The following is a 13,256-nucleotide window of genomic DNA, read 5'->3' as shown; positions in this document are numbered from 1 at the left end:
AATGAAATTCTACTTCAAATTCTATTCTTTCATGCTTGTTACCACTGAAAAGTATTTTGGGTAGGTTTTTTTTTTTAATTGAAAAGGATTTTTTTCATTTTAACGGTTTTTATTTAAAGCCGTATATAAGATTACTTTAGTACTGCATCTTCTCAATTGTTTCTTCCCTTTAGTTGCCCTTTTCCTTTCCTGCTTGATGAGATTTGCCTTTACCTTCAAGGATCTTTTTGTGGTCTTTGTCCAGTTTTAGTCTAGTGAAAACCACCTTGCTAGGATGATGCCCACATGGACAGGCATGCCATTTGCTTTCGCTCACTGTACTCATTCAAGGTAGATGATGTATTTCTTCCAGTAAACCCGGACTACTTTGCCAATTTGCTCACCTTTGTAGTGTCCTCACACAACCTGTACTTCATCATCCTTTCGGGTGGGCATGGAATGAACCTTGTACTTCTGTCTCAGCTCTTTGGAGAGAGAGGAAGACTTCTTCTTGTGAATGTGGGAAGATGCATTGAAATGCCTTTTGTGGTTCTTGCTCTGGTCAGAAGTCACAAAGGGATTGAACTTCATTTTGGCTGCTGGCGCTTTAGCGATGGCAACAAAAAGGAAGGGCAAAAAACAATTTTTGAAAGCAAGGGCTTTTGATACTCTTCACCCTAAACCTACTATTTATGAGAAATACAAAGTAAATGTAACTAGCCAGCCAAAAATTAAAAGTTGCTTACCTTAATAAGAGGGTTTTTATTTTAAATCATGAATTAATGTTGAATATTTTCCAGTGGTTTTGGGCATATTTCTCAATAATTATATGACTTATTTTCTTCTATCTGTTAATGTATTGAGTAATATTAATAGATATCTAAATATTAAACTATTTTTACTTCTGGGATTAAACCCTACTTGGTCATGATGGGTTATTATTTTAATATACTATTTGATTCTATTTCCTCCCTGACACTTTTAATGATAACAATCTTCTTTCCTTTATGGTGAAACATCCTTGTGAGTTGCATAGGAATGGGATTAATTTTCATAGCAATTTGATAAATTAGAAAACTCAGACACAAATGTGGTAAATGACTTATTAGCCAAGAACAAATGGTAAATTAGTGACAAAATCTGTACTTAAATGTTTTATGCCTAATTTATGGCCTAAGAACTCTTCCCCATTACTCTCCTCTAGTAAATTTATGTTTTCATCAAGCAGGTTTCCCAATCATGAAGTATTTCAGATAACCTCACAATATTTCACATTACCTTAGAATACTATCTTGAAAGATTTTCAATTCTAGATAAACCATTCACACTGTTTAAAATCCTAATTCTTAATGCTTTTTCTTCTGCTCCACAGTAACAGTTCTTATAACTACATTTAACAATCATGGGGCTTAGGGAAGAATGTGGGGTAGATGTGGGAGGAGATGAGAACAAGAGAGGAAAGGTGTATGGTTGAGCCACTGGCTGAGTTAGAGAACCCACCTAGATGAGTAGATTTGAGGGTAAGCCTGAATGGATGGGTTTAGAGAGGCTTGGACACATTAGTTTGAATTTCCAGGTATGAAATCTATAAGGCAGTTGAAAATGTAGTTCTGAAAACTCTGAAGAGAGGTTGGGCTGGTTATGTACAATTGGTAGTGATTGACATAGAGGTGGTACCAGAGTTTTGGGAAAGGATGAAATCACCCAAGGAGAGTATGAGAAGAAAGGATAAAGGAAAATGGAAGGCCAACATTTCTGTGAATAGAGAAAGAGGAACCAAGAAGAAAAACAGAAAGAAGGGTCACAGGGGCTCCTCGGTGGCTCAGTCAGTTAAGTGTCTGACTCTTGGTTTCTGCTCAGGTCATGATCTCGCGGTTCGTGGGATGGAGCCCCACGTCGGGCTCTGCACTGACAGCGTGAAGCCTACTTGGGATTCTCTCTCTCTGTCAGATTCTCCTTCACAGCCCTCAGGAGGAACCAACCATGACAGTACCTTCATTTTAGACTTCTAACCTCCATAGGGTGAGACAATAAATGTCTGTCATGTAAGCCACCTGGTCTGTGACAACTTTGTTATGGTAACCCTCACAAACTAATACAGTAGGTGTCTACTAATTAGATGGGGTGGTCAGGGAAGACCTCTCTTTGGAGGTAATATTTAAGCTGAGGTCTAACTAAAGGCAAGAGCCAACCCTGTGCATGTGCACCCCTGCACACGTGCATGCTCTCTCTCTCAAAATAAATAAACTTAAAAAAAAGAAGAAGAAGAAGAGTCAGAGAGTTGGAGAAAAACAGGAGTGGGCAGTATCCTGAAAGCCAAGGAAAGAGAGATTCTCCTCCCTTCTCACCCCAACCTTTTCTTCTCCCAGGCTTTCCCATCTCAGTAAATAGCTCACCATTCACCCAGCTGCTCAAGTAAGCAAACAGATACCTTTCTGATTACCTCCCCTCCCCAACCTCCTCCCACCAGAAAGTCTTATCAATTAAGCTCCTAATTATATATGAATGTCTGCACTTCTTTTTCTTCCACAGGCACCCCATGACTCCTAGATGCTAACACCTCTCCCCTAGACAACTGCAACAGATTTCTGAGTGGCCTCCCTGGTTCTGATCTTATTCTTCTTCTACCTAGACCATTCTCCATGTAGCAGACAGAATGCTTTTACAAAAGCATGAATAAGATCATGTCATTCCTCTGATTAAAACCCTCCAATGGTTTCTCATTGTACTTTGACTATGATCCAAACTTTATCTTGACCTAAGTGGACCCACATTAGAACCCTGTCCAGTTCTCTGACCCCATCTGCACATTCTGCCACTACAGCTCACTAAATCCAGCCACACCAAAGTCTTTTCTCTGTTCTTTAAACATACCAAATCCATTCTCCCTCTGGGCCATTGCATTTACTTATCCCTTTGTCTAAAGTGCTCTGCCCCAGACCTATGCAAGGCTGGCTCTTGCCTTTAGTTAGGCCTCAGCTTAAATATTACCTCAAGAGAGGTCTTCCCTGACCACCCCATCTAATTAGACACCTACTGTATTAGTTTGTGAGGGCTGCCATAACAAAGTTGTCACAGACCAGGTGGCTTACATGACAGACATTTATTGTCTCACCCTCTGGAGGTTATAAGTCTAAAATGAAGGTACTATCATGGTTGGTTCCTCCTGAGGGCTGTGAAGGACAATCTGATCCTTAGCTTTTGTGGGGCTGTCTTCTTCTTGTGTCTCATCGCATCATCTCCCTCTTTGTGAATCTCTGTGTCCAAATGTCCCCTTTACATAAGAACCCCATCATATTGGATTACCACCCTAATGATGTCCAACTTGATTACCTCCATAAGGACAATTTCTAAATAGTCACACTCTGAGGTACTGGGGGTTAGGACTCCAACATCTGAAAGGACACAATTCAACCCACATTGCCAACACCAGTGGTCATCACATCGCACCGTTTAATTTCCTTCATGATATGTGTCTGTATCTGAAATTACATTATTCATTAAAATTTTTTTAATGTTTATTTTTGAAGGAGAGAGAGACAGAGTGTGAGCAGGGGGAGGGGCAGAGAGAGAGGGAGACAGAATCTGAAGCAAGCTCCAGTCTCTGAGCTGTCAGCACAGCCTGATGCAGGGCTCAAACTCACGAGCTGTGAGATCATTACCTAAGCCGGAGTTGGACGCTTAACTGACTGAGCCACCCAGGCACCCCTACATTATTCATTTTTTTGCTCACATTGTGTTATTTGTCTCTGGAAGTTCCACAGAACATGAATCTTGCCTGTCTTTGCAGCAGACTCTGCTGGTGCCCCTGACATATCCCCTGTTGCCATAGATACCAAGAGCTTCTCACTGCAAGTTTCCACAACGTTCTGTCTGAGGCTTTTCCTCAAGCATGCTGGTCCTCTTGTGAGGCAGGCTGGAGGAGCTGAGAAGTTACTGACAGATGGGAGGTGACAGAATATTTCCTTTCCTCTGCCCCGTGTCAGGGACAGTGATGAAGTTTCCATTCTGCTGTCTCTGAGAGGTCCAAAGTAGGACTGAGCCAAATTATCCTTCCTGCTCATGAATGTACCTATATTGGATTTTTCTCCTCTGTTTACTTCCTCACTCCCCTACCAGTGTTTCCAGAATCTCTTTCCAAATAAACGATTTACACTGAACTTCTGTCTCTGGGTCTGCTTCCTGGGGAAACACAACCTAAGGCAGACTTTATCACTGTATCCCTGGCACCTAAACTCTACATAATACAACATTTATGGTTCATGCTCAATAAGTCATGATGAATTAATCAGTAGAGGGTGGTGGTAATAGACAGCATAAAATGCTATTGAAAGAAATCCTAGAGAAGAGAACTTAAAAAAAAATGTCCATTTGGTAATTGTGATCCTGGAGCCATGCTAGAAGAGCTTATTAGAACAGTAGTAGGGAGCAAGTCTGATTTTGGTGGGTAATATGAGGTGAGAAAGGTAGGGGCAGCTGACAGGAGAGAGTCAACTTCATACAACAGCGGGGTGGGAGACAGTTTGTTTTTTATTTTTTTTTGATGACAATAATTTGAGCATATTTGAGGCTGATTCAATGGAAAAGGAGAGAATGAGGACAGAAGTGAGAAGGGGGACACTGAAGAGTCAGAATTGTAGGTGATAAATTAGAGGCTGAGTTAGTGAGTACAGGTGGAGGAGTGGGAATGCACACATAGAGGCCTCTGGTCTTCCAAGAAAAGTAGGTAAGAACTGGTAAACAGAGATATCAACATCCATACAAATATACAGTAATATATTCTTTTTTTCTCCCCGATTTCAAAAGTGACAGGTGTTCATCACAGAACATTTAGAACAATAACATATATTAAGTACTTACAATATTTTCAGGCGATGGTCTATGGGCTTTACAAGCATTAACTCATTTACTCTGCAATCTATCATATGAAGCAGGTACTGCTTCTGTTTCTACATTATAGAGGAGAGAGATTGAATCAATCGCCCAAGGTCACAAGACTGGTAAGTAGCAGACCAGGATGTGAACCTACCTTGTCTAGTTCCACAGTCATCCTGTACCAAATGCAAAGAAAAGCCCAGAAGGAAAACTTATCCATCAGAGAAAGTAAATAAAAATGTGTGAAACTTAGAAATAGTAATCCCCAGGAGTTTATTGTCATTTGCTTCTCTTTTCTCAGGGAAGTGGGTGGGGACTCTGAAGCAGGGAGGTGGAAGTAAGTAGAACTCAATAATAGTAACAGTTTGAAGATGTTTCTTCTGGAAAAGGAGAAAGGAACTGATGAGGAATTTTGAACAGCACTAAAGAGTCAGCTTGAGATTATAAATACTAAATTGGGGGAAGGTAAATCAGCATGGTTCAGAGATTTTTCTCAGGGGCATTGGACTGGTGGTTGGGGTAGATTTTTCCATGGGAGGTCCACAGAAGGCCAAGAGAAATTGACGGTCTTGAAGAGAGTGTGGTTAAAAGACTTGGATCTTTTGGCTCCTTGAAGGCAGACCTTGGGACAGATATTCGAAAGCAAGCAGTTTACGGGGAGACAATTGTAGGAAAGATGCTGATAGGGGAGGGCAGGAAGCGTGACAGGGGAGGGAAAGACACCAATAAAGGGTGTGCTCTGCAATCAACAGGAGCTTCATCCTGCTGGGGGACTCTGGGAGCCAGTGTGGAAATACATCTCAGAGTTATCTCCCCTGAGGGGATTCCCACTAGCCATTGGTTAGGACTGCTCCAGGGGTAATCATGCATGAGCTGAGAGCTTCCACACGTGGAGATACAGAAGACTCTGATGGCCAGAGAAAGGCTTCAGTCAAAGAGATGTTGGCTGTTGGAAGTCTGGGAAAATAAGGCCTGAGGGCATAATGACCAGGCATCAAGAGTGTCTGCTACAGATGGACCATGGATTTGCAGTTGGTCAGGGAGGTAGCAAACCTACAAGGAGCCTAGAAGAACAGTTCTGGGATGAACATCTTTTTGAGAATTATTTTAAATAGGTAATATTGGCACACAGGACAAAAGTATGAAAAGAATATGCAGTGAAAAGTAAATCTTTTCACCATCCATTTCTGTCTCCTACCATTGCTGGTGTTCTGTATATCCTTTTAGAGATAGTAGGGTACTATGTGTGTGTATGCATGTGTATATATATTATACACATATATTTATATTATAGTTATACTATACATAAGCTGGGTACAGTTAATATATGTATCATTTATTTTTATGTAAACTACCCCACACAAGTGGTAGCATATAATACACTTTGCCTCTTTCACAAGTATATCTTGGGCAATTTTTCATATTATATATATTTAATATGTATTTATTTATTTATTGAGAGAAAGAGGGTGAGGGGCAGATAGAGAAGGAGACAGAGAATCCCATGCAGGCTCTATGCCATTAGCATGGAGCCCAATGCAGGAATCAAATTCATGAACCATGAGATCATGACCTGAGTCATAATCAAGCATTGGATGTTTAACCAACTGGGAACTTTTCATATTGTTGCATATAGATTTGCCTCAATTTTTTAAATAACTGCATGGCATTCAATTTAATGGATGCATCACACTTAATGAGTCTTTTTCTGAAATAATTATTCTTATACATGTGTGTTATTTAGCACACTCTAGTAATCTATAGGATAAATATCTAGGAACAGCACTGCTTGGTCAAAGGGCATGTGCATCTGAAATATTGACGGATAGGGCTGAATTTCCTAGAACCAATGTACACACCCATGGGATTGACTGTCATAATCAGGCCAAAGAGCAGAAGCACAGGAATAGGCAGGAGAAAAGGGAGGGGCAGTTGGATAATGAAATGTCAGATATCAAGATTCTGGTATAGTAGTTCCCTCTCCTGCCAAGGTCCAGGGTGTAGCCATACCAGGAAGTTGTTGGTGTGGAGTGCTGTGCAGGTGAGGGTCAATGAAGCAGAAGTCAACGAAATATGAGGTGTTGGAATAACTCACCCAGATGACAAGCCAGTCAGTCTATCCTGGTGTTTGTCATGATATGAAATTGTGAAATACAGTTACAGAAACCTTCACCTTCCCTCTAAATCTAGCAAGGAAAAGATGCCAGATGCCTACCAGTCCTTTCTACTCTGTGGAGCAGAAAACTCTTCCCACTTGAGCTAAGGGAGAAGTATATCAATCAACATGGCTGCCCCAGGGGACAGGCAGTGATATCTCTATTTTTTATAATGGCATCTGAGGCACTGGGACTGGCAGGGTTGTTTTCCTGAATCCTCCAACTTCACATGAATATCTGTTAGGCCTGTGGATAACTCATTTTCCAACATCACCGGTCTTCCAAGTGTTGCTGAAATTGCCAGACCAACCATGGCCTGGCACCCCTTTCTTGGTAATATAACCAATAGCAACAACAACAACGATAGAGATTAATGTGCTGAATCAGTTAGGATTTGTAGTTTAAACACTGGTTTAAACCAAAGACGAGTCCTCTTTTCTCTCAGATAACAGAATCCAGGGATAAGCATTCCACAAAAGGAGTGGCAATTCTACAATGCCAGTGTTGTGTCAGACTTCTCTCCTCTCTGCCTCCTCAGTGCTGACTTCTATCTCATAGTTTCTAGATGCCTGCTGGAATTCTAGCCATCGTGCCCTTGTCCCATGCTGGAAGAAGGAAGAAAGGGTCAAAGGTAAAAGGGAGCATGCCAGATGAATCAGCATTCTCCACCCGTATCTTTTAATGAACTTTCCCACAAGCCCCACTCAGTGATGGAACTTAAATCTCATTGCACAGAGTAGTCACATGGTCGCCCTTATCTCAGTTGTGGTCATCACAATCCATTGGCATTTAAGTACATTTCCAGGGTTGTGTAACCATCGCCATCATCCATTTCCAGAATATCATCATCTGAAATAGAAACTATAAACCCACTAAACAATGACCTCTCCACTCCCATCTCCCCTCAGCCACCGTTAACTTCTATTTTACTTTCTGTCTGTATGAATTTGCATATTTTAGGTGCTTCATATAAGTGATCAGGCAATATTTGTCCTTTTGTGACATGCTCACTTAACTTAGCATAATGTTTTCAAGGTTCATCCATATTGTAGCATGTGTCAGTATTTCATTCCTTTTTATGGCTGAATGATATTCTGTCGAATGGGTATACCACACTTTATCTGTCTATTGATTGTGGGTTGTGTCTTAGTCTGGTAGGGTTGCTATAACAAAACACCAATTTTAGTGACTGGAAATGCCAGGATAGTCTAGTTCTGCTAGAAGCCTTCTTCTGGGCTGTAGAAGGAAACTTCTTGCTCTGCCCTCATATTATGGGAGGGGTGAGGGATCTCTGTGGGGCCTCTTTTTAGAGGGACACTAATCCTATTCATGAGGACTCCACCCTCATGACCTAATCACTTCCCAAAGGTCCCATCTCTTAATACTATCACATTGGGCATTGGGATTTCAACATATGGTTAGGGAGACACAGACATTGAGACCATTGAGGCTGCTTCTAGCATGTGGCTCTTTTAAATAATGCTGCTATTAACATTGGTATATGGATATCTGTTTGAGTTCCTGCTTTCAATTCTTCTAGGTAGGCACCTAGGACTTGCTGGATCACATGGTAATTCTATGTTTAACTTAAAAAATTTTTTTTAACATTTATTTATTTTTGAGACAGAGAGAAACAGAGCATGAACAGGGGAGGGGCAGAGAGAGAGGGAGACACAGAATCTGAAACAGGTTCCAGGCTCTGAGCTGTCAGTACAGAGCCCAATGTGGGGCTCAAACTCACGGACCGTGAGATCATGACCTGAGCTGAAGTCAGACGCTTAACCGACTGAGCCACCCAGGCGCCCCTATGTTTAACTTTTAAAATGAGGAGCCCACAAATGCATTTTGTATTTTGTATTTTATTTAGTTTTCATAAACTTGCAGTTGTTGAAACCACACATTGAAATCCTGATAGAGAGGAGCCTCATACTCTGGATCCAGCCAGTTAATGCTGCCCACTGAGCAGGGTACTTCTGAGTAACTTATGCTAAAGTGAGCTGGATGGAATAATCTCCATTTTGGAAATGGGAAACAAGTAAGAAAGGCTAAGTCACTCTTCTCTTGGTAATGAAAGCTCCACTAACTTTCCATAGCTCTACCCCTAGGAAGCTTCACCGAGTGCTTGTGGGCAGCCTTAATGGGTTTATACTAGATTCCCTTGATCCAGGGTGAACTTGTGAACACCACACAGTGGAGTTCCAGGCGGGAACTATTTCCACCCCGATGCTTGACCTCAAGCCAACCTGTCACAAATTTATCAAGGAGAGGGAAGATGAACTTAGTTCATTGCGTGATCCAGTAATAGTTCTAAACATGCACTAGTATAGTGGGTAAGGATATGGCCTCAAGGCTAGATGGCTTATGTTCAGATCCCAGTTCTACAATCCATTGGTTGTGTGATCTTCACTATAGTTATTTAACTTCTCTGTGCCTCAGCTTCCTCATATGTAAACTGAGGATTAATAATGGTGCTTTGCTTTTGCATATGATTGTTGTGAGGGTCACCTGAGTTAACACAGTTAAGAAGTACTTTAGAAAGATGCCTGAACTCTGGAAAGGCTCTGCGAGTGGCAGAAATTTTAGCACTATTGACATGATTATACCCAGGAAGTATAAATTCTATAAACCATAATAGTTATTAGCAAACTAACTATAGATCACCACTGTATCACTGGTCATGAAAAAAAAAAAAAAAAGAACAAAATTAGGAGGACACACATGAGCAAAGCATAGAGAGTCACAGCTAGATGGGTTGAAAAAGTCACTCTTCACTGTGTTTGGTCTGATGTTACAAGCCTGGAAAATGCTAACCACTTGGTCTCTTAAATTTGTTTCTCACTTCCAAATTGGAGATAATTGCATCATTGCGAAGATTTACTGAGGCAAAGATAGGGCTTTATAAGTTATTATCAGTAAACAAATATAAACACTTAAATTAACAACGTGAAGTAGCCCTTCAGCTACAACTCCCATTGTCCAAAAGCTTTTGTGACCAGGGAGGTTGTGGAAAATATGGAGTAGGTTCAGAGGCCAAGGTCAGACATGAGTAAAAGGTGGAGCTTCTATGTGGTGCACTGGAACTGATTAGTATCTGCCCACTGAGGATGTGGAGAGGATGAACTGCACCAGAGTCTGAGGAATTTGGGCACATTTTTATACACAGGTGATTTGAAAATACCAGAAGGAGTTCTTGAAGAAAATGGTGAAATCTGAGCCCCCCCCCTCCCCCGCCCATGAATATCCAATGTACTGGAGAAAGAAGCTGCACACCCAATGTGTGGTTGTAGCAAAGATGGGGGACGGATCAGAGGCTCTCGAGCCTTGAGGCAGCTTGGTTATCAGGTCTGAAAGATTCTGTGATGTAATCTGCAACTAGGTTGTTTATTTAGCAGTCACCTTGCGCCATCTATGGGTCGGGATGTTTCCTTGCAACTTTGACTGTAAGCCCTTGTGGCACCTTCAGATACAATGTGATTTCATTTTTGTGAAAGCCTTGTTTCATTTTTTGGTTTCCTTGTTTTTGTTTTGGATAGATTTAACACTTTCTGTGACTATCAGGAATCCTCTCTCTGGAACAAGGGAGAAATTTTGCCTTGAGATGTAGACATGCATGAAGAAGGACCTGGATGTCTGGATTTCATTTGGTAATGTGTTTCTAATAGCCAGGAAATCCTCTCCTCTACGTTAAATGACCAGGACGTCATTAAAAAAACAAAAAACAAAAAACAAAAAACCTGCGAGGCTTGCATTTTCCCACAGTTTTCTGGGAAAGGGGATGGGCCAGGCATTGGAGTTATTTCTACTTTCTATTGTCCCCGCGTTTTTTTCTTAGCGCCAGTTGGCATAGGGAAGGCCACTGATGGAACAAAGGTAAGTTCAAGCGTTGTGAAAGGAAGGAAGGCAAGGGAAATCAGGGAGGACTCTTTGGAGATGAAGTAGGTTCTGGATTTTAGAGGAAATGAGAGCCACAGGAAAGGAGGAGACCACCTGTCCCCTGTGTCTGCAGTTCAAGACAGCCTCAGGTAGAAAGAGAAACTAGTTTCTCATGAAGTTGCCTCATATCAAGCTTTTTTCCCCCTTAAGTCTCCATTTCTGTGGCACCTGCCTGTTTCTGTGCTGAGTTCCCTTGTCTTCTCCCTGGTCCAACCATGCTGGCGCTCTCTCTTAGTTTCTGGAAAACGTCATGCTCTCCATCACTAGGGGCTTTTGCATCTGCTGCTGCCTCTACTTGAAACCCTCTGTATCCTGGTAAGTCCTCTTCATCCTATATACTTTAGCTTCACAGTCACTTCCTGAAGGAGGCCTTGCCTGATCCCCTTGGACATGCATGCCACATACTGACTGCATTCTGACCTCTCCTTTGGGTCTAACATCACTCTTGTAGGGCTACAGGTCCAACGGTTGTCTTCTGTATTGCATTCAGGAGATCCTGTCTATATCCCCACTGGCCAATAAGAGGACACATGGAGGGATCAGGAGGGAGAAATAGCAAAATTGTACATGTTCCATTATTAAGTTTTCTTTGGCGGTCTAATTTATTTTATTATTTTAAAAAGTTTTTGTTTTATTTTTATTTTTTTTTATTTTTTAATTTTTATTATTTTTAGAGAAATAGAGTACATACAAGCAGGGGAGAGGGACAAAGGGAGAGAGAGAATCTCAAGCAGGCTCCATGCTTGGCATGGAGCCTGATGCGGGGCTCAATCCTATGACCCTGGGATTGTGACCTAAGCTGAAATCAGGAGTCGGGTGTTCAACTGACTGAACCGGGAGGTTTATTTTAGAAAACAAGCAAAAGGTAATAAAGTACCCAATCACCAATTCATGGTAGGGTTGAGGGTGAGCATGCTGTGTGTGCCATTTTCTCAGCGCAGCAATGGGGCAGGCCCCTGTTTTCTGACTCCCCTCTGGTCCTGTGGGGAGAAGGGAAAACACTCTAGGGTAGAAGTTGTTTTTATTCCTGTCCTTGAGGATAGATGTAGCATAATGATCATGCAGAGAGGCCTCTAATTGGAGCATGATAAGACCACCAGATTCAGGAAGGGAGAGAACTTTTCTCCATCAATGAATTGAGAAAAGCCATTTCCCAGAGTTCAGAGAAGAATTGGAAAAATTATGTCCATAATGCAATCCTTTGAAATATGTACTAAAAATATGTAATAAACTGTAAATCAATTACAAAGAGGACTGTGCTGGGGCTTGAATGTATTGAGCCCAACTGTAGAGCCAAGCATTTTGAACTGGAGAGAAATAAGAAGAGAAGGGGCCAAGTGATCCAGCTCTATGCTTCTTTTTTGTTTTGTTATGAATACAATAAAATCTTGTTATATTCAAAATTATACATATATGTGTGTGTATCTATATCTATGTGTATATATATATACATATATACATACATACATGCCTTTGAAGGTGAGACAGAGAAATGGTGTCCTATGAGGTGATTTTGGCTGCGGTATTTATGGTGAATTGGAGAGGTCAGTCCAGGTAAAAGGGGTGACTGGTAGGATTAGAACCAAATATATGAAGCAGTGTCTAGACGACCTGGGGCTTAGAGACTGTGGGGTATTCAGGGTCCCAAGTGGGGTTGCCCAGATGTCAGGGGCACCTGGCTCAGCAGTTAGTGTCAAGATGGTCCTTGAAAACTGTTCCCAGTTTTGCAAGCAACTGTTGCCTCACCTGTCCTGAAGCCATGTGACTATCCTGTCAGCATAATTTGAGGCTCATGAGAGAATGGCTTTGCATTGCCAGTGGGAAATACCTGGTTTTGCAAAAGTGGGACGAAAATAGGAGTTGGAGTTTACATGCAGTCCTGGTCATTTGACTTCTGATTGGCCGAAGAGATATAGAATACTGAGGGGGAGGGCAGGAAACTACATCTTGATGGTTGTACCTTGGCAATAGTGTGTTTCCTGAGCAATGAGGTCAAGGCATAAGGAGGCTCACTGATACCCCTTTAAGTTTTAGAAAATCCACATAGGCTCAGAAGGAGTTGCTTATGCTGTATCCACAGAGTTGACTAAGATCTTTTGAATCCAGTCTGACCAACCCCATTATCCTGATTTTGACAAGGGAAAACCCCAAGTGTTGGATTTAGGAATATGTATTGAGTTTCTACTGTCTGTACAACATTTCATGGCTCCTTTCATTGTTCTAAAGCCCTCCTTTGCTAATATCAAGATCTGGTCCTTCAAAATTTCTTCGGAAGAACCCATCCTTTGGGGGAATCCCTGAGGAAGTAGTAAA

At 41.6% G+C, this 13,256-nt stretch overlaps 1 long non-coding RNA gene and 1 pseudogene across 2 annotated transcripts in view; one reads left to right on the top strand and one right to left on the bottom strand.

The window, feature by feature from the left end:
- Positions 1 to 12,318, top strand: part of LOC144617130 (uncharacterized) — a 29,718-nt gene extending 17,400 nt beyond the window's left edge. The window contains exons 3-4 of one of the 2 annotated variants that reach the window (XR_013557201.2): positions 7,569 to 7,641; positions 10,544 to 12,318. This is a non-coding gene — a long non-coding RNA (uncharacterized LOC144617130). The remainder of the gene's footprint in view (positions 1 to 7,568; positions 7,642 to 10,543) is intronic. The other variant, XR_013557200.2, reaches the window with a different exon arrangement.
- Positions 137 to 817, bottom strand: LOC132671051 (large ribosomal subunit protein uL24 pseudogene; annotated as a pseudogene).
- Positions 12,319 to 13,256: the final 938 nt, after the last annotated feature.

The sequence above is a fragment of the Panthera onca genome, chromosome C1, assembly GCF_046562875.1.
Source record: "Panthera onca isolate mPanOnc1 chromosome C1, mPanOnc1 haplotype 2, whole genome shotgun sequence".
Lineage (NCBI taxonomy): Eukaryota > Metazoa > Chordata > Mammalia > Carnivora > Felidae > Panthera > Panthera onca.
This window is presented reverse-complemented; position numbering and strand designations above follow the sequence as displayed.